The sequence below is a fragment of the Pyxicephalus adspersus genome, chromosome 9 (assembly GCF_032062135.1).
Source record: "Pyxicephalus adspersus chromosome 9, UCB_Pads_2.0, whole genome shotgun sequence".
Lineage (NCBI taxonomy): Eukaryota > Metazoa > Chordata > Amphibia > Anura > Pyxicephalidae > Pyxicephalus > Pyxicephalus adspersus.
In genome coordinates this window covers 40,362,730-40,385,157 of record NC_092866.1, presented here as the reverse complement: position 1 = coordinate 40,385,157, position 22,428 = coordinate 40,362,730, and the positions used below count along the sequence as shown (strand labels likewise).

At 38.5% G+C, this 22,428-nt stretch overlaps 1 long non-coding RNA gene across 12 annotated transcripts in view; it reads right to left on the bottom strand.

Annotated features, from left to right (window-relative positions):
- Positions 1-12,137: 12,137 nt before the first annotated feature.
- Positions 12,138-22,428, bottom strand: part of LOC140337835 (uncharacterized) — a 46,541-nt gene continuing 36,250 nt past the window's right edge. For all 12 annotated transcript variants that reach the window (XR_011922139.1, XR_011922136.1, XR_011922142.1 and 9 more), the window contains 2 exons: positions 22,144-22,267; positions 12,138-21,966 (listed from right to left, as the gene is read on the bottom strand). This is a non-coding gene — a long non-coding RNA (uncharacterized lncRNA). The remainder of the gene's footprint in view (positions 21,967-22,143; positions 22,268-22,428) is intronic.

The following is a 22,428-nucleotide window of genomic DNA, read 5'->3' as shown; positions in this document are numbered from 1 at the left end:
AGGGAGTGCACGATGCATGAACGGTTCATGCTCTATGGAGAGGGGAGGGGGAGAGCGACGGAGCGGCACCCTGCTGCGCGCTCTCCCCTTCCCTTTCATTAGGATCGGCTGTCGTCCATCGTCCGTGGATCCGGCAGGTCGGTCGTCCGGACGATGGACGACACCGACACGACACCGACTGTACACACGGCAGATTTTCGCCCGATAATTGGCCGATGCCGATTATCGGGCGATAAAAATCTGACGTGTGTACTTAGCTTAACTGCACAAAAAGAGGTCAGAAGGAAGCCAGAACTCTTTCTATAAATTATTTTTCCAGGTAAGGGAAGCCATTGGATCATTATGAAAGCCAGAAATCAAGAACTTTCAGGAGGAGAGGTTTAGCAATAAGTTTTGCATACCTTTTAAGTGTCCCGCATTTGGAGGGATGGTACCCCTTTGCCAGCTCTTCTGAACACTTTTATCATCGGGGAAAAACTTTTTAGGTTTGCAGCAAACCCCTTCTATAATGAATATATACACAGTTGGCAATATATTAGCCTGGTGACTAGTGGGAAGAATATCTTTTTAATTGTGGGCCAGTGGGAAAAATGACATCCTACAGAAAGCCCAAAAAACCGTTGGTGTCATAGAAACCAGCAGTCACCAACTGGTGGTCCGCAGCTCTGGCCGGTGCGCCCCCCAGCGGGGTCAGGAGAACGACCCTGCTGTGGGTGTGCACTGGCCAGAGATGAGGACCATGTCTCCCGTACAGATCGCCTGAGGGCGGTGGGCAGGTTGTGTCTCCAGACACAGACCTGCAATGGGAGAGTGGGCAGGTTCTGGCATCATGACGTCACTCTGGGGGAAGTTTCCTCCCCTTTGAGTAACAGACAGCTACCCGCGCATGCGTGGATCAGTGAAAAAAACACTTCAGGGTTGAACAAATAATTTTTTTTTTGCATTTATAATTTGCAAAAGGGGGTGTGGTAGGGGTGTGTCATTTGGCCCTCCAAACACACCTACCTCTTCCCTATCTCCAAACTCTAGGCAGTATGGTCTCTGTGTTCTTTTCTAAGGCAGCCATTCTCTAGTTAGGGTTCTTCCAGAGGTTCCTATGAGCTGTGGCTGGTTGATCTTACATCAGCTGGTGCTTCCCTAGTTTTATATCCAACACCGCTTAGCACAACCAGTGGCATGATGTCAATATTATTTTAAACTTCCAAAAATGTAATTATGAATCCCACTTGCTTGCTCAATGACCACCAATGTAAGTTGCATTCTTCCTCTGCGAAATGTGGGTAAAAACTGCTCTATAGTTTCCTTGGTTCCTGGTTTTATTTAGTTAACATGCAGCCAATGTATTGTTAAAGAATTCAAACATTTGGTAATAAGATGGTAAGTAAGCATAACATATTGTTAGCTGCAAGACAAACATTGGTTTAGGTCAGCTGACTCCAGGAGCAGACAAGCATGGCATTGAGCCAACCCTGAGATCTCAGTTTTCAGTTTCGATTCCTGCTGATGAAACCTCTGAATTCTTTATTTAGACTTCCTTATCCTTTTTAATCAGCCATGCCATATTTTCTACTGAGTCTACTCAGAATTATATATGCTGATAAAACCTCTCATACCATTCATACCAAAATACACCCACGGTTTCTTCTAAGTCACAGATCAATATCAGAGTTTCAGCACAGTTTAACACATGAAGGGCACCATCATACCTGGCTTGAGCTATTACATTAATATGTTTTATGCTATACATTTTTACAGATCTTTTTACTGGGGAAACTCCACTTTCACTTGCTTTCATGTTCATGGGGAAGGAAAATGTGGAATTGACAGCCGCTCCACTGTTATTAGACTGAGTAACTACATTTAGAAAGTCAAGAGCCAATAGTGAGAATGGATCATATTTAAAGGTTCTTATTAGAGCCTATTTACATTAGTGTATTGCATTAACACACAAAGCGTACCTTGGTAAACTGCGTTGCCATTCCTTGATAATGGCACCCCAGATACACAGTGTAATATTAAATTGCTAAAGTGCATCTGGGGTGCCATTAACAAGGAATGGCACTGCAGTTTACCAAGGTGTACATTGTGTGGGTAACTAATGTAAAAAATCACTAATAGGAACTTTAGTGCACTTTATAAAACAAAAATGCAGCATTTCAATGTTCATGCCAGAGGGTGTGCATTACCTAAAACAGAGGAGAAATTTAAACCAGCTTATTGTCAAACATTATGCACCTGAGAGTGGTCACAACAGGTAATCGTCTGGCTTTCTCAGGCAGACATTTGCATGGGTTATAAAAGCCTAATATTAATATTAAACAGGATTTATATAGCGCCAACATATTAAGCAGCGCTGTATATTAAAGGGGTTGTAAATAACAGACGAATACATCTACTTTTTTTCAGTATTAAAACCCCTTGCAAACACTTGCACACTTGTTTTTAGGCATTGGCTAGTGCCACCAAATGAAGTCTAAGAAGAAAATAGGGATACTATGTTCAGTCAGCTATGTGTGAAAACAGAAAGTTTACCCAATTAGTTGTGTTGTCTTTCTCAGTCCTTAACCCTTTCACTACTGCAGCACCCAAATTAAAGAGGTGACATTTTAAATTATCCCACCAATTTAAAGGTAATGATCTCTGGCCATAAAATTATTTCTGGCAATTCAGCATTATTGTTCACATATTTGTGCAAGCACCAAACAATCGCATTCATTTACTTTTTTTGTAACATATAAAAAGTGGGTAAAACCAAGATTTTTGTTAACTTTTGTATTTTATTATAATGGTAATTGACATACAGGCATCTAATTATAAAGCAGTGATATATAACAAAAAGAAAAAGCAAAACAGTCCAGAAATCAAATTGATTTGTAAAAATTATTTATATTACTTTAAAAATATACATTTTTGATGTTCATTACATCTAATGAGCAAACAAGTTTTATCTGATGTATTTATTACATAATGATTACAACACTAATATCTAAGCAGAAAGTGTTAGCAGTTTGCAGTTTGGAGAACTGTAAGTACAAATGTAAGATAAAACTAGTACAGTACAAGGAAACAGTAAAAAAGAAAAATAAAGTAGAAAAAAGTATATATAGTACAAATATCAAACAAATAAAGAATATATAGCAAAAATGTTTTAGTGAAAAGCTGGGAACCAAGCAGATGGAAGTTCATAGTTTTGTGGAGCTTAAGAAGATTCTGCCTAAGGATGTCCCAAAGAAGGACTCCCTTATTCTGCAAAAAAAAAAAACAATTGGGAAGGGTGGGGAGAGGGGAGAATTTGAGGCCCACAGAGCGTTACATTGTTACATAGTCAGTTACCAAAACTACAGAAGAACTTAGGGGACTTTTCGGCACTACTTATACAAAAAACATTTATTTTCAGTATTTTTTTGGTTACTTTATAAATTGGGATGTGGCACTTTCAATTTTTTTATGATGTAATGAAGATTATGAACATGGCAAATAGACATATTACAATGATTCAACAATACATAGTCAGTTAGGTTAAAAAAAAAGATATAAGTCCATCAAGTTCAATCACTAGGGAAATCTAGGTAAAAAAAAAACTATAGACATAGTTGATCCAGAGGAAGGCCAAAGAAAACCCTGGTTCAATTTGCTTTAACTGGGGAAAAAAATTCCTTTGTGATCCCGTGAGGCAATCGGATGTTCCCTGGATTAACAGTCTCTGTTATCTTTACTTTAAAGCCTTAATACCCAGTTATATTCTGTGCTTCTAGAAAACCATCCAGCTTTTTCTTAAAGTAATCTATAGTAGTTGCTGAAACTACTTCCTGAGGAAGCCGATTACACATTTTCACAGACCTTACAGTGAAAAACCCCTTCCTTATCCGGAGCTTCAACTTTTCCTCCAGATGCCAAGTGCCCTCCTTTTTTTTGTAATAATTTTTAGGTGAATAATTGGGAAGAGAGTTCTCTATATGGACCATTTATATATTTATACAGGGTGATCATATCCCCCCTTAAACGTCTCTTCTCAAGGGAGAAAAGATTCAGTTCAGCTAATTTCTCCTCATAGCTGAGCTCCTCCATTTCTTTTTTTAGTTTAGTTGCCCTTCTCTGCACTCTTTCTAATTCCACAATGTCCTTTTTGTGAATTGGTGCCCAAAACTGGACTGCATATTCCATATGTGGTCTGACCAATGCACAGGGGCAGGATTTGTACAGGGGCAGGATTATGTCTCCATCTCTGCAGTCTATTCCTCGTTTAATACAAGAAAAGTACTTTACTAGCTTTAGATATTGCAGCTTGGCATTGCATGCTGTTATTAAGTCTATGATCTACCAGAACCCCCAGATCCTTTTCCATTACTTACACCCCCAAATGTATTCCCCCTAAACAGTATGAAGCATGCATGTTGTTAGCCTCCAAGTGCATAACTATATTAAATGTATTTTGCCGCTTGGCAGCCAAATCAAACAGTACATCCAGGTCTGCTTGTAGATTATCGACATCCTGTATGGACATAATTCCATTACATAGTTTGGTGTCATCTGCAAACACAGAAATGGTACTTTTATTACCAAACTCTATACCATTTATAGAGTTGTTAAACAGTAAAGGTCCCATCACTGAACCCTGGGGTACACCACTAATAACCTTAGACCATTCGGAGTATAAATCATTGATTACAACTCTCTGGATGTGGTCCTTAAGCCAGTTCTCTATCCATTTACAGATTGAATTTTTCTAAACCTATTGACCCTAACTTTTGCATATTAACCGTCTGTGGGGTACAGTGTCATATGCTTTAGCAAAGTCCAAGTACACTATATCAACTGCTATTCCACTGTCTACCTATTTATTTACTTCCTCATATAAAGAGAGTAAATTTGTTTGACAACTTCAGTCTTTCTTTAAATTAGTATAAACCCCAATTGGAAGACTGAGTTTGATAAAGTTCTGTATGTTATAAACAACTACCATGTATATTTAAATAAAACTGTTTTCATTTTACCTATCATTTTTTGACCTCCTCCAGCCACTGCCTGTTTACATTTTGTATAGTCACTGCACATCATTGCTCTGGATTCTACCTGATGGTGACAACAGTAGGACATTGGGTGGTGGCAGGCGTGCTTGCAGTTTAAAGCTTACCTAAGTCAGAAATTTCACTTTGCATCAGGGTGGCTCAGTGATTAGCACTCTTGCCTTTGCAGCGCTAGGTCCTAGGTTCGAATCCCAGCCAGGACACTATCTGCATGGAGTTTGCACGTTCTCTCCATGTTTGCGTTGGTTTCCTGCGGGTACTCCGGTTTCCTCCCACATCCCAAAATCATGCAGTTGGGTTTATTGGCTTCCTCCAAATTGACCTTAGACTACATTATTGACAGATGACTATAGTAGGGACATTAGATTGTGAGCCCCTTTGAGGGACAGTTAGTGCCAGGACTGTGGACTTTTTACAGCACTGCGTAATATGATGGCGCTATATAAATATTGTGTAAAAATAATAGGGTAAATATTCTGTTTGTATTTTATTTTTTGCAACACCTTTTTTTTTTTAAGGCAGCACCGCCCCCTAGAATAAATCGGAGCACAAAGCTTCCCGGGATACCTACGTCAAGCATCCCGGGAGGCTCTTGGGCGCACCTTCTGCACATGCCCCAGCATCTCGGGTATGTGCAGAAGGAGCCTTTCCAAGAACCTATGTCACTCGATCTCGTGCCTGGGTCGCGTGACAAAGGAAGACCCGGTGCCGTCTTAAGACAGATACTCGGACAACATGGCACATGATGGAAGACACCCTTGGACCGATCGACTGAACTGAGGGATTGAAGGTAAGTGTATTTTTTTTTTTTTTTTGGCCATTTTTCACTTCCTCTTTAAACCATGGGCATACAGGACGTCACTGCTGGAGCACAGTCTAAAAACAGTTGTCACAGTTAGCAAACCACAAACAGCTAAATCACAGGGTACCTTTATTGAAGGGTATGTAAACCTATACAAATATTGCAATTAATACACGTCTTGGGTAGTTATGCTTACTCACTCCACTTGGAGGGAGCCATGCTCGTCACCTAGGCTGGACATCACACTTGTCCTTCTCCCTTCATCTCTGTTACATGTGAGTTACAGGGATAAGTAGTTCACAGATAAATGAGAACATGCTTTCTCTTCAGCTCACAGGATGTTACGAGGGCACTGCATTTTCTGATTAACAGGTAGATTTTTGTACTTCCTTTTTTTTACTTTTTGTTTTACTTTGTTGCTATTGCATGGTAGAAGGACTCTCATGACTTTGATGGAATGTGTTGCTGAGAAATATTGGCCTGAGGTATTAATTTGGTCCGGAAAGGAAAGTCCCTGCTGATGCATAGATTGATTTTGTACCCAACAAAATAAAGAATTTAAAAACAAATTCTTAGTATTCACATTGATGCAGCTAAATCAGTGAGTGTTGGAAAACACCTCCTTTTCAAATGAATTTGGTTGCTACATTCATTTTACACCGCTGAGAAAGTGAACAGACAAATGATATCAGTTCCTGTCCATATACAGTCGAAAGCAGACGCTAACAACCTGTTTACCCCTAAAGATTCAAATGAGAGGTTAATCAAGCCACCGTTTGAAGAACCCCTAGCAACCTGTACAGGCACACTGGATGAGAAATGTCTAAGGTCTCGATCATAGCATGTATTACACTGTGTTACTGTTAGGCTGCCCAAATTGTAACTCTCAGCTGTTACCCTTTTGAAAAGGCTTATCACTTTTATTCTTGCCAGTACTCATGTGACAATAGTCACATGAATAAATCAAGCAATATTAGGGCAGGTTTACAAAATAGTGCTAGGTCTTACTTTCGGGGTAGGTCTTATTTTCGGGGAAACAGGGTATAACCCTACAACACACACTCACAAAACTCACAACAGAAAATTGTTTCTAACAAATATGATTACAATATACACTTACCCTTTTTTTCGCAGCCGACTAACATCTTAAAAAACATCTTCTAAAGTGTTCTTACCAACTTGTGTTCCCTGTGCTAGGAGAGCATTTTGCCCATGACAACCAGCAACCATGTGAATACTTTCCAAGGTGTACCTACCAATCAAAAAACCCTGGTATTAGGGTACACAGTGGAGATTTTTTCTATTGGCAGATGGTTACTGGGGACAAGAATGCTTCCTGATGTGTAACATACCACAGTGCATAGTGAAGACATGCATGTTTGTACACTATCTTGGCATCCACTGCTCCAGGGTTTTTAACATTGTGGCACCAATACTGAAAAGGAAAAGAAAGGGGGTAAGCAGCAATATTATCTTTTAAAATGGAACTAAACCCACTAACCTTTTCCATAGCAGGGGCTTGCCATCTTTTGCCTTCTTCTCTTCGGCCATCTTCATTGGCTAGGTCAGACGAAACTCCTGCTCAGGGCATGGGAGTTCATTCTTTACAGCAACTGCAGGGGAATCTGGGATTGCCAAGTATCTGCAGAATTTCCTCTACATCTGACGAGTACATGCTTGTATGGGAATTAGGTTGCACATGAGGTTACAAGCCCACTACATTTCACATAGGATCTTCAGGTTTTGTGAAACAAATGTTATTAAAAAAGAAAACTAATGCAGCCACCATACACTAGAAATTATATAGTAAATGCACAGGAAGAGGAAGAAATCCGATTGTGCCACCATTGCACAAGTACAACAGAAAAGATAACACATAGATAAGTTTATTCAAATTAGCACTTGAGAGGTGGCCTAATTCAGGAGTGGGAATGTTATGTTCATTGGCTCCTGGGTGAACATTTGCAAGTGTTAACAACATTGAAGTATATAAAAAGGTGAATCTTTTTCCTGTGGCTTTGAGGGAAGCAATATATTTTATACATGGTATTTAAATACCATGCATGGGGTGCCTTAAAGCTAAGTGATATGTTTCTATTTTTACTTTTTTGTATTGGAATCAGTTGGCAAAAGCAGAATCAGTATCAAATTTATACAGTTGGAAATATCCACAGATACTCAGTTGACACTGTTGTCACACAGCAGGAAATATATCCACAGATACACAAAAAGGACCATATGGACCAATGCAAAACACATCCTAAGTTATACCATTGGTACTAACAGACACAGAAATTAAACCATTATCATTAATCACAGTTTTATATATATAATATCACACATATTTACAGATATATACAGTATTTAGCACTCCATGGTCACAACTAACCACAGACACAGATGTGGCAGGCCACAAGACAGAGCCAAAGGCATATCGGCAGAGATCAGTCTAGTAGTGAAACATTAGTTTAGCACATTCACAGCACTGAAATAGTATCGGTAACACACAGAAGCATTCACAGGGCTAGAATCAGTACAGCAGTCACAAGACTGGTCTACAGAGACACAATCAGTACTGCACTGTCATAGCCACAGACATACTGAAGGTCATAGTATCGCACAGTTACAGCCACAGACTTGTCTGCAGCGACAGAACCAGTGCTATACGATCACAACCACAGACATTTCTTTACTGAAGGAAACAGTACTGCAAAGTTACAGCTACAGACATATCTGCAGAGATGTAATCGATACAACACAACCACAGACGTATCTGCAGAGATGTTATCAGTATAGTAGTGATACAGCCACAGACATTTCTGTTAATATAGAGTCAGAACAAAAGTGGTGAAAAGAATGGAGCTGTTTGTGCAGGAAGAAGAGTAAAAGCTTTGAAGCATACAGTAAACTCTACAGTTCAGAGTTCAACTTTTACGGCCACCAGGGTATTTCAGAGGTGGGCGGGAGCACACTAGGCCGAACTCTGAGTTCCGCCTCCCACCAGGGAACACCCCCTGAAGTAAAATCCCTCTTCTCTATATGCATTGTGGAGGGGAGGGATTTACCTTCAAGAAGGGTTCCCTATTTATCGCGGTGGCGGAAGTATCAGGCCTGCCGCGGTAAATAGGCTAGCCACAGCAAGGAGGCAGCACCGGAACTCCGGCGGCTCTGATAGTTCCTAACGCCCCCTGGCCGATCAGGGAGCTGCGGGTTGCTGGCTGGATCTGCCAGAATGAGCTACCGGCTAGGCCGTATCTGGCCTAAAGGCCGGAGTTTGCCGACCCGTGCTAGAACAATCATGTAGCTTTCAGCACTCATTCATTCACCTATCTTGCTCTTCAACAGCACAGTGCAGGAAGTATGGGGGGCAGACATGAGGTCTGTGCAGAGACTTCTCAGGATGGCCTCTAACACTAATTGATAATTTATTAACATATGATTCATGTATAGTAGATATTATACAATATTTGTAGCCCATACTTTTTGTTTAGTTTTTAATAAACTCTCAGTCATTGTAATCATTTATTTTTTATGCAGTGCATGCTATGCTGTGGAAATTACCCTCTCAGAGATTTGCCCAGAATAGATGTCCTTATTTCTTTTCAACTCACTATTTTACTGTCATTAGGTTCTATAAAATTAAAATGACAAATGAACACCAAAATGTTTAAATTAACTGTTTGTCAGCCAGCTCTTGGCTATGGCCTGTGTAGAAATGATATCCCTAGCTATATGGGCTCCATGGACCTCTTTGTGCAGAGTTGTAGGTGCATGTAACCTTTTTTGATATACTCAGATTACAAGATTAAATATACAAGATTAGTGAAACAATTTAGTTGTGCTTCAATGACTTGGTAAAAAACCCATTTCCAGGGGTCAAAGAATTCTTGCGTACTATTGCTGGCTTTCGGGAAACTGAAACTTTCATATTACATTCTTGTCACATATAACTTTCAATAAAAATGAAGCCACTCAAAATGTGCATGTTGTAAAATATCTTCAAATATTTTATTCTGTCTTGGTTACTACAGAAAACTATAGAAAACCGCTCAAAGTTGAACTCCAAGCTAAACAGATATTTTAAATACATAAAAAAAAAAACAGCAAACAAATGCTGCCAGCTTCAAGGTTGGTGTTTTGATTGAAATCTTGAACTGAACTTCCTGATAAGAATGACTGCATACACTCGTGCAATTATTGTCGGAAAGGATCTTTCACAATCCTTTCCAATGACTAAGCACTGCGCGATGTATGAATGAGTGCTGCACAGCACCGTTCTGCTCTATGCCCTTCCCTTGCATTAGGATCATTCGTCGTCCATCGTCTGTGGATCCGCCAGGTCAGTCGTTCGGATGATGGACTCCAGATTCCCGTCCGATATCAGGCCTGAGCACGACTCTGGCCATGCAAAAGGTTGGGGACCTCTGCTCTAAACAACAAATTGTTTTAATTTGTGGACTTTGAAAAGCCCATGCTAAGAGTGTGGAATCAGCACCCTATATGCAATAAACAAAAAATTACCAAATATATGTTTTATTTTTATATTTTTGTTAGTCCTGATACTAATAAATAAATGGGTGTATGTTCTATTAAACTAGTGTTGTTTTCTCTTTTTATTATCTCCCCTAAATACAGTTTAATGACTGCCTGTAATAAAAAAAAACATTACAAATAACAATCTACTTGCAGAGTTGTAGTAAACCTGAGAAACATGACCTATAATTACTCGACAATATCTCCACCCAGTGCACACAGCAACGTCAGCACACCTCCACATCTCTCCCACACACCACCAACTCCTTTCATCCTGATAGATAGGGTTACATATTTACCAACACAGAATTTACCTGTTGCTGATTCCAAAAGAAAGCATTATTTAAGCTAACTTTGAAATCATAAGTAATTTCCATTTTGGCAAAAAATAACACTTTTTTTACATTTGTTTTCGTCCTTTGTTGCATTTTAGTGCACTAAAACTCCTTCAGCCGCTTTGCAGTTACTGTGGCCCTGATTTATTAAAGATCCCCAACGTTGGAGAGGATACACTTTTATCAGTAAAGCTGGGTGATCCAGCAAACCTGGAATACAGTTTCTAAAGGTCATTTCTATTTGCTAGCAAATGTTTTCAATCCTTGACCAGATCCATTCCAGGTTTGCTGACCCACCCAGTTTCACTGATGAAAGTGTATCTTCTCTGGCCTTGGAGAGCTTTAATATTCAGGCCCTGTCTGTCTACATATATTATAGCAATGGCTACATGGCATATCTCACAGTTGCTTTCTTTAGGGTGTCAGCTAGTGTTTGCTGAAATTAGCCTCTGTTCAGTTAGAATGCTGTGCAGTCAAACAGAAGCAAACCCTTCTGAATAGCCAACACCAAACTGCAGTTAGGTTGTGTGCCAACAGGAATAAACCCTAACAAGCACAAGCCAATAAGAACACACATAACTATTTACCCTGACTTTCGGCAAACAAGCCAAAACATTTTTTAGAAACTTGAAATTAATGGAAATTTTGAATTGTAAGCCCAGGAAGCATTCACATTAATACCCTTCCTTTTGCTGAGGGCAGTGGCTTCCTGCTGTGTAGAATGAGCAAGTGGTGTGGAAAGTTTGATGAAAATGTAATTTGGCTCATATTCAAACAGCAACACCAGTGATAACAATGTACTGCGCCTGCATTATGTGGGTCAGAGGCAGGGTGACAGTGCAAAAGCTCATAGGCAGACATCCTTTACCAGGAAATGCCTGAACTTTCATGGCACCACCAGGTATTATTTTGGAGAAAACAGGAGATTTAAAAAAAAATCAAAGAGATTTTTGAAATTCCCTTATGTGAAAGCCTTTAGGAAATTCTAATGATTGGGTTTTTATATGTACTTAAAGCGTACCTAAACTCAGAAGTTTCACTTTATATAAAAGGGTAGACAACCCTTTTATTTAAAGTAAAATCCTGTTTGTTTATCTTTTTTTAAAAAAAAAAACAAGGGTGCTGCATCGTCTGCTTAATTATCGATCTCCTAGGAAATCCGGAATGATTCGGAGCCCAGAGCCCCCTTGGATACCTACGTCACACATCCCGGGAGGCTCTTGGCTGCTTGGCATGCTTGGGCATGTGCAGAAGAAGCCCTTTCATGTGCAGTGAGATCGGCACGTTTTTTCCCAATTTACATCACCAGATCTCACAACTGTGGTGACTTGGGTGATGTTGGAAGAAGAACCTGGAGGAAGAGAAGAAGATGGCGGTGCCGGACAGAAAGACAGATACCGGGATAATGCGAGACTCGATAGAAAAAACCTCACCACTGCTCTGAGGGATTGAAGGAAAGTGTGATTATTTTTGTTTTGCGTAGTTTTGGTTTACTTCCTCTTTAAATCCCTGTTTCAACCAATGGACAAATCTAACTACAAGGTATGTTTATATAGAAGAGTTATATTTATAAAGCAATGAAAATTACTTTCCACAAACATGCATTGCAGGTGTATCTGTTTGGTTCATGGGTTTGATTTTACATTCATTAGATCAGATGCAGTAAATGTTTAGTGAATATTACAGAATTTACTGTGCACACACCACTATAACAATGTTATAGTAATGTCTATTACAATGTCTAATAGTAAATTTGGGAACCTTTTAAATTATTACCTATTGGTTGGTTGGGCCCCGCAAGTACTAGTGACCTGCTGCTTCCAAATACCCCTGAAACTTGAAGGGGGAGGAGATAAATATCTGCAGTCATGTGAAAAAGAGTGTATCCCACAGACATGTTTGACTCTTATACATATTTAATATAGGAAAATATTAGATTTTTATCTATCTCCAAGTGCCTACAGAAACACTTGAATAACAACGCAATGAAAATTTTTCTTCCCAAACATTTATTTATTTAAAAAAAAATACAAAATATTTATTGATGTAGTGTTGTACTGTGCAAAAGTAAGTACACCCTAGACCCCATACCACCTTCAACAGAACTTGACATGACATGTATTTTCATTACTTTTCATGATACTTTATCACCTTAAACTTAAAGCTTACAACCCAATCCTGTTAGGTTTTATGCTATTCAAGGCTTCTTTACAGAGATTTCGATTTTTTTTCCATTTATCCAGAGATAAAGTGAAGGAAATACTGTACATTTACCTAGCAATTAGTACCTTGTGTGGTAGCTTTGTTAAAGGAACATATTGATTGGATTCCCAACATTATTCTGAAATCAGTTTTAGGGGTACATCTAAAAACAGTAAAATGAGAACAGGTCATCCTTAAAAGCAATAGTATTTATTACAGGAATTACTAAAGCTAGGTAGTTTCATGTAGCAAGGTAGTTTCATGTTTATTCAGATACCTTGAAAATCTCTCTCAAAAGTTCTAAAATCAGTTCCTAAAAGCCAGCTGTACAGAATGCTGTAGACATAAAAAAGGGGAGTTTACAAGCTACCATAACACTAAAAATAAACTACAGGCTGACTCAATCTAAGACTTTTTTTTTTTGTTAAACATCATCAGATCGAATTGCCCAACAGCTATTTATACCTTTTAGATACCGTGACCTGGCAAGATTTCCCAGACTTTATAGATCATGTTGAAGGCTCCGTTGTATTAATGTTGTATGCATGAACTAGTCATGAAATCAAAATGAGAGCCCATTTCTGTTTCATATATTCACAAACCAATCACTGTCTGGTCCAGATATCCCTTACACTTTCCTGTTTAGGTGTCAGTACAGTAGAATACATAATTGTGCAATAATAGCTCACCACTTAGTATTAAATTGATGGGTTCACATAGAATTGTACAGACATATAAACATACAAGTCCTCCTACCCAAAAATGTGGAAGAGGATGTATGAAACATTAACTAAATCAGTTCAGGAAGCTTTCTACCCAAGTAGATTGGAAAGGTGGTCACTTATTTTTAATATCACTTTTAAAAGTATTTTAGTTAGATAAGGTTTTTATTTTTGGATTATTAAAACCAAATATAGCTCAAATCTTTCAAATGTGTATCTGCTTGTTGAACCAGCGCTGGTCTTCATTTATGTTAAATGACGCCCAGCGTCCCAAGCAATTATGCAGAATCGCAGGCATCATTACCAATTGTCCCCACATTACTTGACCAGCATAAAGGATGAACTTTGGGGAAAAAAATTACTCTTCAGTGGAGCTCCACAAACATTTTTGAAATTTATATGAAGAAAAGCAAATATGAGTCTACACGACAGAGATTTGTTTGCAAAAATGTTCACAGCAAGTATATAGCATAGAAAAAGAAGAACAAAACAACTGTATAAATACCTTAATAGACCAGTCCACCAAAAAAACAGGACTGTAGCTTTTGTTAAATGCTAGACAACAAACCTTAACAACATTTTCTAAAACCTCTCCTAAACTCTGTCAGTTAGATCACTGCTTGTATTCCTGGGTCTACACATCAGCTGGTATGTTTACCACTATCCCTATTGTATATCATTTTCTTTGTCATGTAGAATGCAACAGGAGCAATTGAACACACAAATGTAGATGGCAACACCAAAGGCTAAAGTCAGCAAAAATGGTAGGAGATCCATCTGCTGGATTATCAACAACATAACTTTTGGGTGGAATGTCACTGTAAAAATATCTTTACAGTCGTCACTGCTGCTGATTTTCTTTCGTAAGCATCAAGCTTCAAACTGTAAGTTTACATCATAGATATATTACACATACCATAAAAAAATTGTAGATACTACCCATGCAAGAGAAGATAAGAAAACTATTCCGAGTTGTTTATGAAACTACAAAGGACCTTTGCACTAGTATTCCTCAGTCACTAACAATGTGGACATGGTTGTTTGAACAAGCTCATATTTGGGAGGATTTGAACCTTAATTTGTTTCTTCTGGCATGTGAAAGCTATGAAATTAGCACAATATTCAATATTGTTTACTTATTGTTCAATGATTTTTGTATGTTATATTGACATATCTTTTGCCACAAAGACTGGAGATTTATTTATTGCCACATGGTAACTGCATACACAAAAAAATTATTATTTTGAGTATTCTTTTGGTAAATATAAATGTTCTAGGAGTCCCAGGACATGAAAAGATGAGGATTTTTTTTTATATATTTGACTCCTATGCTTTCCTTCAATATAATCTTTTATGGAGCTATTGAATTTTTGAGTACTTGTTCTCCTTGGGTATTCTGTAGACCTTTATAAATAACCGTAAACAGCCATATCAGCACTTCCCCTTTGATTGGGGACAGGTAGGGACAGAAAAGCACTAACATCGGGCACTGTGATAGGGGAGATACAACTGGAGCCTCCTTAACCTCCACAGCTGGGTCAAACTAACAGCTCATGTGTAGATTGTATGAAAAAAAGGATAAGTACATCTTTATACAAAGTATACATATACCTCCTTACCCTCTACTGATGCCTACTTACTGATCCCCAGGGATGTAATGCCGCCGTTTATCTATATTAAACAAGGTGCATTACATTAACCTATACTTCTATAGGGCACCTCCACTTGTGTCTGGCCTCAGGATTCAGCTGATAAAAGTCTTTAGGTCTGTAATGTTTACGAACAAGCAGGAAAGAAGATTCTTGCCTGGCAGATATAAAGAAACAGTGTGACTGCAGCCACTGGGATTCTTTTTGCTATTCAACTTTTTTCATTTGCCTTCCTTATTGTTAACACAGTTCTCAAATCCCTTCTAACCTCCATGGCGGTATGAATACTAAGTATTTTTTAACGTAAAAGCGGTACATTTAAAAATACTTAGTATTTTAAATTTCCTGCCTTCCAGCCGGCATCTGCTTCCCCTGGCCTCGTGTCCCCATTGTTCACACGCCGGGGACGCAGATGCCGGACGGGCATCGCCAGGTTACACTGATGCATTGCACAGAAGCATTGATGGAGGACACCGCGGACATTGCTGGAGGACGCCACTGGAATGTGGGAATCAGGTAGGACTTTTAAACTCCATGGCAATTCCACCCCGAGTGTGGCTTTTGGTATGGAAAATTCACCCTGAGCCACACTCGTGAATACTGCTAAGTTTGCAGAATAATTTGGCATTTTTTTATAAATTTTTTTAGTTCCCAAATGCAAGAATGAGATTGCTAAATATAGAATAAAGAATCTTTTTTATTATGCTGGGTATTACTGAATCACATTGGTTTAAACACTCCACCTCCCTGGAAACCCATTTTGCTGTCTTTGGACCACTCATGGTAACTCTAGGGCAAAGCAATCTACATTTCCGTATTTCTCATCAGGTTCACTAAAACATAAACAGCCTAAATAGGCATACTTCAAAAGGAAATGTACATGGTACTTGCAAAAGTTTTTTTTTCTTTTCCTGTTTGACAGTTTTAGTCTTGTCAGAAAGGCTATTTAGGCAAACATGTAGTATAAACAACATTCAGTGTAAAAATAAAGAAAATGCACCTTGTTTAAAAGTTTTTTTTGTCTGGAGTTCAGGTATGAATTTACCTATATATATATATATAATATACAGTCATGGCCAAAAAAAGCACCCAGAAATGGTTTAATACAATGCACTGAAGAATTCTGAAGTGACCAGCAATGAGTCCAGATCTAAATCTCATAGAGCCCCTGTGGAGAGATCTAAAAACAGCAGTTGGGAGAAAGAACCCCTCAAATCTGAGAGACCTGGAGCAGCTGGCAAAGGAAGAATGCTCCAAAATTTCAGTAGAGAGATGTAGATATAAAGATGCATTGATTGTTACAGAAAGCGATTAACATCAGTTATTTCTTTCAAAGGGTGTGCTACCAAATATTAAGTTGGGGGAACTAATAACGTCCAGGCTATTTTTGAAGTTTTATGTGGAATGTCTCATGTGTGTTTTTTTTAATCTGCTTTTTTGTGTTCTTCCAGTGCCAACAAAAGAAATAAACATGACAATACCAAAGCATTTGTAATTGCAACACTTTTCCTTGAGAGGTGGTACATTTTCTAACATAAATGCAAAGGGTGGCAATATGGCCATGGCTATATATGTATAACTTGCAAGCACACTGCCTAAAATCACATTCTACACACATGAAATGTTGCTTGAAATGTTTGTTCATGATCATTTTAGGAGTATTGGCTGTACAGAAAGGGTGTTTGGCTCTTTGCTGAGAAGCCAGTTCTGTGCTATGGATAGAGGAGGATGCTAGTGGACAGCTACTGGTAATGCAACACATTAGATTACTTACAACTTCCCCTAGGGAGGTTGGGAGTCACCAGGTCACACCAGATTTTTGGCAATCATGGGTGTACGAACCTTTCATGCCAAGGATCTTCCAAAGGCACAGGTAGAACACAAGATGCCTTTTTCTCCACAGTGTTTACAGACTGTGAAAGAAATGTTGCAATACAATCACATTGGTGGCATTTGCTGATGCAAAATGTCACAGCCAGTTTTAATAATAGAAGTAAAACAGGGCACTTCCAACAGGACTATAAGTATAAAGATCTTTCTTTTTTTTGCTTCATGCAAAATTATGCTAATGTGTCTTTCTAACGTCTACCATCCAGTGATGGTCACCAAAGGGCCTTTTTGTGAAAATAATTTGTAACTATCTTTTTACCTACTGTACAAGTGCAAACACTCTATGCATACCCGCTGTATTCAGATCTATAAATATTTACCTCTGCTCGCTCTAGATAGAAAAACCCATCAGGAGTCAGACAGTAGCCATTTTGGTTTCCAATCAAAGTGGTGTTAGTAGAAAGGGGGACACACATTCTTAATATTTTTACTGTTGGGAATGAAGTCATTTCACTGTTACACCATTTAAATATTGGAAGCCAGGAGTATTGTTAAGGTATTATAAATATGCCTTTTCCCTGTTGCCAACCTAAAAAAAAAATAATGTGCCCTACAAATTCTACAGGAACTATTTTGAAGTAATGACTTAAAAAAAAATGACTTCTAAATCAAGGTAAAGCTAACTTTCTAAAACTGAAAAAAGCTTCCAATCAACATGGCAACAGGAAGGTTTTCTGTACACCATTGTCTACCAAGTCTACCATAAGATATATGCTCACATTTAGCTACACCTTGCAATAGGAATTTCACTTTTGTGAGATACGCCCCAAGGTTTTTCAATACTAAAGGGATGCCCACACTGCAGCATTCCTCATTAGAATGCTAAGATTCCACCAGGTGGTTATAATGACAACTGATACTTCTATTCAGGCAGCAGTCTAAAAAGGACCAATGAACAGCAAATTGAATTAATCTGAAACAACGTTTGTCAAAACCCTTGGAACGTTTGTAAATCTTTCAGATGGGATTTATTTATTTTTTTTGGGTGGAGTTAAACTTTTGGAAGTAAACAGTGCTCAGTGACAGCATCCAGAGAACCAACATCTAGTATATATGGGCTCCTCAGTCCCTGGGAGCCCTTAGGACCAACATAGCTAATTCTCCAAGATTGGAGAAAATGGACTATCATGAGTGAATCTGGGTGATCAAGTAAACCTGAAAGGGATCTGGTCCAGAACTCAAAACATTTGCTAACAAATGGCAATTGTTTAAAATAAATTCATTCCAGGTTTTCTGGATCACTCAGGTTCTCCCATGATAGTCTATCTTCTCTGGTCTTTGAGATCTTTAATAAATCAGGCACATAGTATTTCCATACCTGCTCCCATCCTTCCCTCCAGTCAGACCCATATGTAATATGAGGTTCTATTTGCAGAAGTTGTTGTATAGGAATACTATTCACTCTTGCTGTTAGCTGTTGTGGACAGTGGGAAAAATTATATCTGGTCCAAATAATAAGTTACCTCATTGATTATCAATGGGAATCAAGTTCAGGTTTCTGTAAACTCAATAGACCAGTTCTCTTATCTCTAGACGGTAGCAGGGACCTTTTGGATCCCACTTATAGCTCCCCTTTCTACACTCCATGGACCTGATTTATTAAAGCTCTCAAAGACTGGATAAGACAAGATAGATTATCATTGGGGAACCTGGGTGATCCAGCAAACCCTGAATGGATTGGATCCAGGAGTGAAAACATTTGATAAAGTAATAATTAAGAAACCCATTCGACGTTTGCTGAATCACCCAGGATCTCCCATGACAGTCTAAATTCTCTAGTTTTGGAGAACCTTAATAACTCAGGCCCTCTATATAAAATAATCAATGCTGTATGAATAATGTAATATCTGGCTTTACAAAGACATTTGGTGCACACAGGTTGATCTATATCTTTTGTGGCCATGTAGTTACTTTTAATATTTAAATTAACATTTTCCTGCCTGGCGTGCACCTTTAAATATGACATGTACTTTATTATTTGCAGATGCTCTAAGCAAAAGCAGAAGAAGATAGGATTTACCGAACAATGGATTGTAATGTGTTTGTACTAAATATAACCCAATTATGTCATGTTGGGATTGCCTAAGCTTAGCATATATCTCAAAGATTACTTTTTTGTGAAACATTAATCAGAACCACAACTGAAGAATGTTTGTGGTAGTTAGTGCCGACAACCAAGAGTTTTATAATGGTGAAATAAAACAGCACCATCCAAGCTCCTGGTTGCCAGTGCCCCCTACTTCTTCCCCTAGTTGAAGGTTCCCCAGGGTCAATCCCTCCTCCTCTTTCTTCTCTGTCTTTCTTACCTCTTGCCTTAACTCCTATGTTTTTAGGACCCTTCTAGGCTGCCTCACCTGGTACAAAAGCCACTCTCTGGGACTGGGAATAGCAGTGGACCCCTCCTTCATGCTAGTTTAAGCACGCAAATGTGCTATATTTTGTGGGGGTTCACCCTCATAGGATTGTATCTCTAATACCTGCTGATGTTATGGTATTACTTGCTGCTACACTGCCTTGATGCTGTTTTGTCTTATATGATTGAACTATGACTTTTTATTGTTCCCATGTTTAATTTCATTTTTCAATAAAATATTAGAAAGAAATAAATCAACAGATTATTTCTAGTTAATAGATGTTAGTTGCTACTTTAACCAACTATGTTGCGCTCACAATTCTACAAACAAGTTGAATGACTTACCTTCTGTTTACAGGTGTACTGCACATTTCGGGTCATAACTTATGTAATCCCTTTGCCACATTCTACGCCATTTTACATTTTCTTATGCTTCAGAACGGCAGTTATTAAAGAACATGATGAGGCCTTAAGATAAATGTGATCTTTTTCAATACTATGAAACCCATCTTAAAACACAAAACATGGAGTGGCATAATGGTCACAACATATTGTGGTTTTAGAACAGACCACCAAAATTCTATACGTGCTGTCCAGACAGGAACTTCATGACCTAATAAAGACATTGCAGTACATATTAAAAGACCCCACTAAGACACCATTGTTTTTATAGAAAAAACATTTTCATAATACTAATTGGTCATTTTAACATATTTCGTGCATTTTATTTACCTTCAAAAACTTCCTTTGTGAATATATAAAAGAAAGTTCTGAGAATTCTGGATGCAATGTCAGCAGTCCTAGCAGGCTCAAAGGTTTACTCAAGCCACACTTCATAGTATTTCCGTCCCATGTAGGGTGGTGAGAGGAAAGGCGGAGAAGCTGATTCTGAACAGGGTCATGAGACTTTCAGAAGAGGTGACGGTATGACATGCAAGCGGGCTGTGCTAAGTAACTGTCCCTGTCTGTATAGTAAAGTTTATACAACAGTACAAAGGCATATTGCAAGGTGAAAAAAATTGTTTATGGAAAGAAAACGCATTGCAAAGGCAAATAGAAAATGTAGAACCATAAGCAGTGACTATTGCACCTTAAAGTGTATGCTAAAGGTAAACTTAAAATAATTTGGTGGGAAATGGTTAGACTGTCTGCCAATTTCCACTGTTGTATATATCCAAACTTTTTGTTTTACTATTTCTTTACAAAACAGGGGTGGTACAATTTCCATACAGATATCATGCTATACATAAAATATTGTATAACATAATATATTGTTTGGCTAAACCAAAACAGTACAATATCAAAACAGTTCTTTTTACAAATACATTTAACAATGTTGTATTCACCAGTCAAGCGGTATATTCCTAGCCATTATGAGTATACCAATACTTATTAACAACACAGAGATCAGGATTAACAAATAATTGGAAGGACCAACTATGGGAAGTCGGGGTCACATGAGACAGTGGCCCTGATTTATATAAATTCTCCAAGGCTGGAGAGAATATATTTTCATCAGTGAAGCTGTGTGATCCAGCAAACCTGGAATGGATCTGGTCCAGGATTAAAAACATTTGCTAATAGCTAATGACTTTTAGGAAATCCATTCCAGGTTTGCTAGATTACCCATTTCCAATGATAAAAGTGTATTCTCTCCAGCCTTGGAGAACTTTAATAATTCAGGGCCAGTGAGTACATCAGCCAGGGCTCCCATATGTTAGTGAATTTTTGGTATCAGTTAGGGTGCTGGACAAATTTTTATTAATGAATGTGTTATCCACCCTAACCAATACCTCATGGTATGGTATTTTTTGTTTCTTCCAGTGTTTAGCTATTGTTTGCATAGCTGCCAATAGGATATAGGAGCATAATTTAAATTGGGTATTGGTGAGGATTGATGGCTTGAAGTGTAGCAGGACGAGCCAGGGATCCCTGGATATGTACACATGGAATACATTATTCAAGAGTTTAAAAACTCTACCTTAAAATCAGATAATGAATTGACATCTCTTAGATTGCAAGGTGTTCTGGGCAGGGTTCTCTCTTCCTCCTATGTCACAGTCTGTATCTGTCTGTCATTTGCAACCCCTATTTAATGTACAGTGCTACGTAATATGTTGGCACTATATACATTTTATTTTAATATTAATAATAATAATAACAATAGTAATAACAATAAAAGGAATTGTCAACCATACATGCAAATCAGTACTCAGTTCCTGCAACCTATAAAACAGTCCTGTATTATGTTGGGAGAAATGTTTCAGTTTAGCCGCTATCATGCACCATTGCATCGTGACCTTAAACATAGATTCAAACAGGGTAATGTTAGATGAACAATATGCCATTCTGGACCACATGTGAAACCACTCCTTGTCGGATTTAGTACTCTTCAGATCTTTTTCCCATTGGGTGGTATGAGTGTGCCCTGGCTCTAGTCAGTTTGTTTTATCCTATGAATAAAATAGATATTAAGTTAGGAGACAGGCGTTCTCAAACAAATATGCTTTAAAACTGATAATTTTATTTTACCATTGTTGGGTTAGGGGTAAAATCCAATGTCTGAGCTGTAAGTATCAAACTTACCTGGGGCTCGTTGGGTGAGCCCCACAAACTTACCAGTTCCTTACCTGGGGCTCGTTGGGTGAAACAAATATCTTCCCATCTCAGCATCTCTGTCCTCCCCAAAAGGAATTATATTGTTATTTAGTTGTGTGTTACTCACCAAAGTAAATGCTTTGGGAGATTTGGGACCTAGAGGAAAGAGTGAGTTGTTTTAGATTGGTAGTAATGACAAATGTGGTGATATTAGCCCACTGGGGTACTTGACTCCATCTCAAATCTTCTGGATCTGCCTGAGATGTGGACTAGCCTAGACTTGGGAGGGAGCCAAGGGACCATGCTGATCTCCACAG